Source organism: Rhinopithecus bieti, unplaced genomic scaffold (assembly GCF_001698545.2).
Source record: "Rhinopithecus bieti isolate Rb0 unplaced genomic scaffold, ASM169854v2 scaffold_21891, whole genome shotgun sequence".
Taxonomy (NCBI): Eukaryota; Metazoa; Chordata; class Mammalia; order Primates; family Cercopithecidae; genus Rhinopithecus; species Rhinopithecus bieti.
Window position 1 is genome coordinate 2,045,438 of NW_016810869.1, and position 8,077 is coordinate 2,053,514.

Here is an 8,077-nt window from a genome sequence, read left to right on the forward strand (position 1 = left end):
AGAAAAAAATGTAAAACAAGTGTTTGGAATTTTTTTAAAAAATAGAAAACATTAAGTCAATACTTTCTGATCTTTTCCAATGTTTGAAAAATTTTATAAATTTTGTATTTGTTTGTAAATTTATTTCAGCACAATTGATGGAGTGTGTGCATGTGTTTGTGCCAATGTGTGTTTTCTGGTTTCCTTATTAATTAATATTACTGGTTTCCTTATTAATTAATAAGTAAACTAAAACTTTTGACATTTGTTCAACTTACATTTGTATAAAAACCAGGATTTTACTTTAAACAAAACATGTCCTTTAACAACTATCTGTTAACACAGACCACATAAACATTGCAAAATCTTAATTTTGATAAAACCACAGCAGGACATGACAGATGAGCTGAGATTACAGAAAATAAATTAAATAATAATAAAAAGCAGCAGTGATTTAAATCACATCAGGAACAATCATAATTAAATCATTAGCACCAAAAGCATAGTCAATGAACTAGAAAACTACTTAGGAAAAAAATAACGCAAGAAGAGAAAAATACTAAATAGAGCAAATAAATGAGATATTTGGAGTGGAAAAAAAATGTAAAATATAGAGATATCCCTGAATTTCAGAATGGAATTAAAGAAATTGGCCAGATGCGTTTAAAATACTTTAAGAATATTGTTCTCAGGTGTAAAAATCTTGCTCTCAGGTATAAAAATCACATTTCCTATGGGGTGCAAGGGGGGAGTCTGAGCGACTTCAGCTTTTATACACACACAGACAACATCACTGTCAAAAGACAGTAAAGGAAAAGTTAGGAGAAAGGTATAAAATATGAAGTAATTGTTGATTTTTAGAAGAAAGTGACACCAATTTCCAAATACAACTATTGATGAGGATACTGGGCAGGTAGAATTGGTGTTATCTTAGTGTTTAAATATTTTCATCTCCCTGATTTCCCCTTATCCCACTCCGAAACAGAGTAACTAAGGTAATTAAACAAACAAACAAAAAAACCCACTGACAAATAACTGCATACATTCACAGACATCAAAAGCTGCAAGACCTGCATGGTGTCAGAAGCTCTGCAGAAGAAAGAAGACTGAAGTAAATGGCCAAATTGGACACTCGCAGGTGGGAAAACCCCACATGACCTAACAGGTACTCATTGGAAAGTGGGGGTTACTAATTTAAGATCTGCAACTGATATGATGAGGCATTTGTGAGTGGAAAGGAAATTTGAGGAACCAGTAAAATAGCTCCTCAGATCTAGGATCCAATGCCAAACAGAGTTTCAGGAGAGTCTCATTCTAAAGAAAACAGTGTTGAACATGAACAGGACAGGGACCATGACAGCAAAGAAAAATAAAAAACAACAACAAAAGAAATCTTTTAGATGAAAAGGAGGAAAAGAGAAAAGAAATTCACAATGCATTAAGCCATATGTTTGAATCTTAATCCAAGCAACAAAAAAATTTCTAGCATTGCAAAATTGACTACCTATCATTACCTGTGCCCCTGTGCAACCTGCTTCCTTCTACAATTTAGGAACACTACTTTAATATACAATAAATAAGAATAAAAGTTTGCATTTACATCCCATAAAGGCTTTATTGTTGTTAGGGGCGTTAATTTAGAATAAAATCCCTTTCAACCCAGAGAAACCTTTCCAAAGGCAGAAGAAAAGAGAATATGTAGAATTTGATTTTCTGTTTCTGCATAATTCTCTTAGGATAATGGCCTCCAGCTGCATGTATGTTGCTGTAAAAGACATGATTTCATTCTTTTATGGTTGTTTAGTATTCCATGGTGGACATGTACCATGTTTTCTTTATCCAATCTACTATTGATGGGCAAATAAGTTTTTTTCATGTCTTTGGTATTGTGACTAGTGCCACATTGAACAGATGAGTGCATGTGCCTTTCCAGTAGAATGATTTGCTTTTGCTGTGTATATACACAGTAATGGGATTGCTGGGTCAACCAGTACTTCTGTTTTGTGTTCCTTGAGACATCTCCATACTGCTTTCCTCAGTGGCTGAGTTAATTTACATTCCCATCAACAGTGTATAAGTGTTCCCTTTTCTCTGCTGCCTCATCAGTGTCTATTATTTTTTGACTTTTTGATAATACTCATTCTGACTGGTGTGAGATGGTATCAATTGTGGTTTTGATTTGTACTTCTGTGATCATTAGTGATGATCAGCATTTTTCATGTTTTGGGGCCATTTTTATGTCTTTTTTTGAGAAGACAATTTTAATGGACTTACTTGTTTTTGCTTGTTCATTTGCTCAAGTTTCTTTTAGATTCTCATTACTAGACCTTTGTTGGATGCACAGTTTGTGAATATTTTTCCCCATTCTACAGACTGTCTACCTTGTTGATAGTTTCTTTTGCTGTGCAGAAATGCTAGTTAGTCCCACTTGTCACTTTTTGTTTTTGTTGCAGTTGCCTTTGAGAATTTAGAATATTCTCACTTATAAGTGAGAGCTAAATATTGGGTACAATTGGACATAAAGATGGAAACAATGAACACTGAGAACTACTAAAATGGGGAGAGAAATCAGCTTTTCCTTCTATTCAGCCCTTCGATTGATTGGATGAGGTTCACCCATTAGGAAGAACAATCTACTTTATTCAGAAAACCAATTCTTTTTTTTAAATCCTTTTTAAAGCTTTTCATTTTTATTTTGACATAAGTGTAGATTCATAAGCAGATGTAAAATATAATACACAGAGGCTTCAAACACACTTGACCCAGTTTCTCCCCAATGCTAACATCATCTTCACATCAAGATACAGGACAATTTCATTACAAAGTATCCTCTTGCATCCTTTTACAACAGCACCTCACTTCCTTCCCTCACTTTCTATACCTAATACCTGGCAACCTTGAATCTGTTTTCTATTCTATAATTTTGTCATTTCAAAAATGATATTTAAATTGATTATATGGTATTTTAAGACCTACCTTTTCACTAAAAATAATTTCCTGAGCGCCATCAAAAGTTGTTGCATTTGTCACTCAATTATTTCTTTTTATTGCTGGGTAGCAATCTATGTTATAGATGTACCATAGTTGATTTTACCTATCACTTACTGAAGGTCAAATGTTAATGCTATCCAGAAGCACTCTCACAGACGCACCCAGAATTATGTTTCATTAAATGTTTGGGCAGTCAAGTTGGCAGATAAAATTAGCCACTATAGCAGCTAAAGATCCATCCACAAGAATTACCAAATGAGTTCTACCTAACCAAGGAATAAATAATTTGCTAGCAACTGATCAAGAACATATAACATTTTTGGAGACTAACAAGCTGATTTTACAAACTAGTTGTTCATTAAAGGAAAAAAATCTTGTGAATAGTGACATCTTTAACAAATTTGAACATATATCTATATGTATATATGCTATGACTGAACAAATATCATGGCAAAATTCATAAAAAGTTAGTGTGATGTACTATTCACCCTATTATGCAGGGTAATTAACAGTTTTATTCACTTTACCCTGTTATCAAAGAGTACTTCATCCATGATGTCCACTCAGTAAATATTTGATGACTAAACTAATAAGAAAAACAATATTGTTATCTCAATAGGCATTAGAAGTATCCAACACCTATTCATCTAAAACAATAAACTAGATGTACAAAGAAACTCTTGATCTAGAGTAATCTTGACAAAGAATACTAACAAAAAAAAAAATACCCACACTGACATAATTAATAGTAAACTATTTGTGCAACTCCCAGTAAAATCAAGGAAAAAGCAAAGAAGTTTCTCACTATTATCTTTTTTCTACACTATTAGATAGCATCATTAGCAAAGCAATGGGGTGAGGATAAAAGATAATGACATATATATATGTATATATGTATAAGGCAAAGAAAATCTCTCATTATTTAGAAAATAAATGATTACATGTAAAATCAAAGGAAATATGTGGTTCAGTATTTAAAAAGTTTAAAATACCATATAAAATATGTGTAATATAAAAAGTTAATATTCAATAGCTTTGGTAAATAGAAAGAAGTCCCTGGCGTGGTGACCAGCTTTCAGTATAACCCCTAAAGATCCCTACCTCTTGGAATTCAAGGCCTTTTGCAATCCCTTTTAATGAGTGAAGGCTTTACAAAGCAAATTCTTTTATTAATATAAAATAAGTGATGTCTGACTCCACGACTAGGCCATGAAAGGTGGAGTGGTGTCTTGAGCATTCTCTCTCTTTCACTCTCTCATTCACTCTAACTCGTATCACTTGCTCTTGGCCTGAGAAGCCACACAGAAAGGCTGACAAGTTGGGGGATGGAGGCCTCTGGAAGGCAGGCACATGAGCAAATTTAAAAGCTGATCCTGCAGCTCCAATCCAGCCTTCAATTCATTGCAGCCAACATTTTGGCTTCAACCTCTAGAAGATCCCAAGACTCAAAGACACAGTTAAATTGTTTCTACACAATTTTGCCCATTGTGTAACTAATTAAATTGAAAAAATGAACTAACTGGAATGTTGATAATTTTATTAATCTCTGAGTTAGTTTGAATCAACTCAAATTATATCCATATCATAAAATTATGTCTTGAAATTTCATTCAATCGTAGATAGTACTTTTTTCTGATTGATTCAAATGGTCCTTTATATATAAAGGACCATTATCTATAAAGGTATATATATCTTTATATATTTTATATATACTCATCTTTGACTCCTTTAATTCCTATGTACATATATATACATACTCCTACATGTACATACATACATCTATATTCCTATACATATATATATACCTACATACGCTCCATATATATGCATGTAGGAGTAAAAGGAGTGAAAGGTGAGCACTGAAGAAAGAACATCACTGAAGTATACATTTTTGTTATGCAAATTTTAAGCATAACACGAATGGTAATTAATGAGAACATTTAATTGGAGATATCCTTCTCATTCAATGACAAGACAAGCATTCATTAGAAGCAAAAGAAAGAGAAAGCAATAGAACAATCTGACTATATAAAGAAAAGAGAATGTTTGACACGGAAGTTTGTGCTCTTGACTACTGAAAAAGAAAACCAAAAATCACGGGAGTCATTTGATCAAGAATAGATGTTAGATACAGGATAGAACTATGAGAAAATAGGGTAGGTGTGTAGGTTTGCATATAGGGAGAAACTGAAAGAGAGAAAAATTTTCTTTGCCTAGAGATTTGTCTGAATGTCTGGAATACTCCTCTGATTGTGTGCAAATCATAGACTTTTAAAACTAACTCCAATGCTGTTGCATCGCACTGTCTGTGTGAAACCAAAGATTTCCCAGAATATTGACAAACACACATTTCTAGCTAAGAACGAGTATGGCAGCCACAGCCATGTTCTTCTGAGTCCAAAATCAAGAAGCGTGGTAAGAACCTGTAGCAGAGACACTGGCACTCTTAAGTGTACAGTCAGGTGTTTCCAAGCACATCCAGACATCCAGGACCACATTAGAGTGGGGGCAAATTTTAAGTGAGGGGTCTTTTTTTTTTTTTTTTTTTTTTTTAGACGGAGCCTCACTCTGTCACCAGGCTGGATTGCAGTGCGGATCTCAGCTCACTACAACCTCTGCCTCCCAGGTTCAAGCAATTCTGCTGACTCAGCCTCCCAAGAAACTGGGACTATAGCTGCACGCCACCAGGCCTGGCTAACTTTTTGTATTTTTAGTAGAGATAGGGGGTTTCACCATGTTGGTCAGGCTGGTGTCCGACCCCTGGCCTCAAGTGATCCGCCCACCTCGGCCTCCCAAAGTGCCTGAATTACAAGCGTCAGCCACCGCCCCAGCCAAGTGTGGAATTTCTTAATCTCCAGGTGATACTCTACTGGGTGAGTGGTAGAGTTTTCCTGGAAACGAATACCCCCAATTGATTAATTTTCCCCAAGTCCATTTCTGCCGTATTCCCAACTTCTCTATGAAGTCGTCTGTGGTCAGTGCATATGTTTCTGTCTTCTCCTCAGTATGACAAAAAGAATAAGCATTAAAATAGAATATCACCTAATACATTTCAAAGCCTTAGATTCTAAGAATTTTTGCACGTCGGGCTGAGTTTCCGTAGATGGACATTGTGCAAGTATAATTTGTACAATGAGATTTCTATATAGGAAGATGACATCACTGGAAAGAAAATAATGAAAATAGTATGCCAACATTTTTGTTCAGAAATGTAATGCCATTGACATCCACACTAGAACTGGTATTCACTGGTATAACTCTTTTACTTTGAAAACTCATTGTGGAAATTAAAGTGGGGGAAAATATTTCATAAATATTAAAGAGATGTTAAAGATTATAATGATTATAATATTTAATAGTGAAACACTCAGTGTCTTAACTTCATTGCGAAGACCATATCCAAAAGGTTAAAAAGTGACTTGTTTCTCACTATACATTGTGTGCTTATGCATGCGTGTGTATTTCACAAAATATAATATGTTCATTATCCTAGTAATGCTACCGTAAAATTCCATTTAATTTTATTTATTGAGCCAGCATTTAGTAAAATGTTTCCATTCATGTAATTTGGCAGTTACACTCCAAAAGAGCTATATAAAAAAGTAAAAGCCATGTTTAACCCTGTCTTTCCATTGTTAATATTTTGTTTTCCCTTTTGATTGATTGATATGCAGTGCCAGTTACATTTTACAAAAAAAAAAGTCTACATTGTACTAGTGTGTTATAAAATATCAATCACTTATCTAAGCATAAAATTTTAAATAATGTGAATTTCCCACAAATTAAAATTTTTATAACATTACATTTTGGCTGGGCACAGTGGCTCACACCTGTAATCCCAGTGCTTTGGGAAGACAAGGTGGGGATCATTTGAGGACAGGACTTTGAGACCAGCTTGGCAAGATCCCATCTCTACAAATAAAGGAAAAATAAAAACCAGGTGTGGTGAACAAATACTATCATTAACTGCTGACAAAAAATTGTAATGTCTATATGTCACTTGACATTTTCTTAATAAAGGAAAATTTAAAAAGAGGATAATACACACACACACACACACACAGAGAGAGAGAGAGAGAGAGAGAGAGAGAGAGAGAGAGAGAGAGAGAGGAACCTGCACCCCACCAACGTTTCAACTGAACTTCATTTCTGCATTATCAAATGATGTTCCTTTCATTATGTTCTAAAGAATAAATGGAAACATAGGTAGTTGATAGATAGATATTCTTAAATAAGTCAGTTTTTTTGTTGTTGTGGTTTTGTTTTGTTTTGAGATGGAGTTTTGCTCTGTTGCCCAGACTGGAGTGCAGTGGTGTCATCTTGGCTCACTGCAAACTCCGTCTCCTGGGTTCAAACAATTCTCCTGCTTCAGCCTCCCGAGTAGCTGCAATTATAGGCACTTGCCACCATACCTGGTTAACATTTGTATTTTTAGTAGAGATGAGATTTCACCATGTTGGCCAGGCTGGTCTCGAGCTGTTGACCTCATGTGGTCCACCTGCCTCGGCCTGCAAAAGTGCTAGAATTACAGGCATGAACCATGCTGCCAAGCAATAAGTAAGTCTTATGAAATTTTGGCAAAGCAATGATCTGTTGCATCATTCTGCTTTGTTCATTTAATAATTTAATACTATGTCATGAGCATTGTATTTGTCCTTAAGTAGTCTGTGATAATCAGATATAATCAGAGTATATATATATCTGGTATAATCAGGTTAATACATGACTCCATATGTATATATTATGTGAGACACTGTTATCGTGATTATGCATGAAAGTTTCTAGAGTGAGATGACATAGACTGAAATCTATAATTTGCTACATATACGACATATTATACATTAATGGATTTAATGGACAGATCACCTTATATTTTCTAGCATAAATAATAAATAAAAAGGAAGCATAATTTCTAGACAAAAGTGAGTTTTCAGTGTAGATTTCATGACTAACACTACTAGTACCTCTATCATCACATGCAACAGCATGTAACTTTTCTCTCCCAGTTTGGGTCGAAAAGACTGAGATATATAGATGGGATACACAAATTGTCAAGGTCACATATCTAGTAAGTAGAACATTTCAGATTTCAGTTCAAATTATGTCA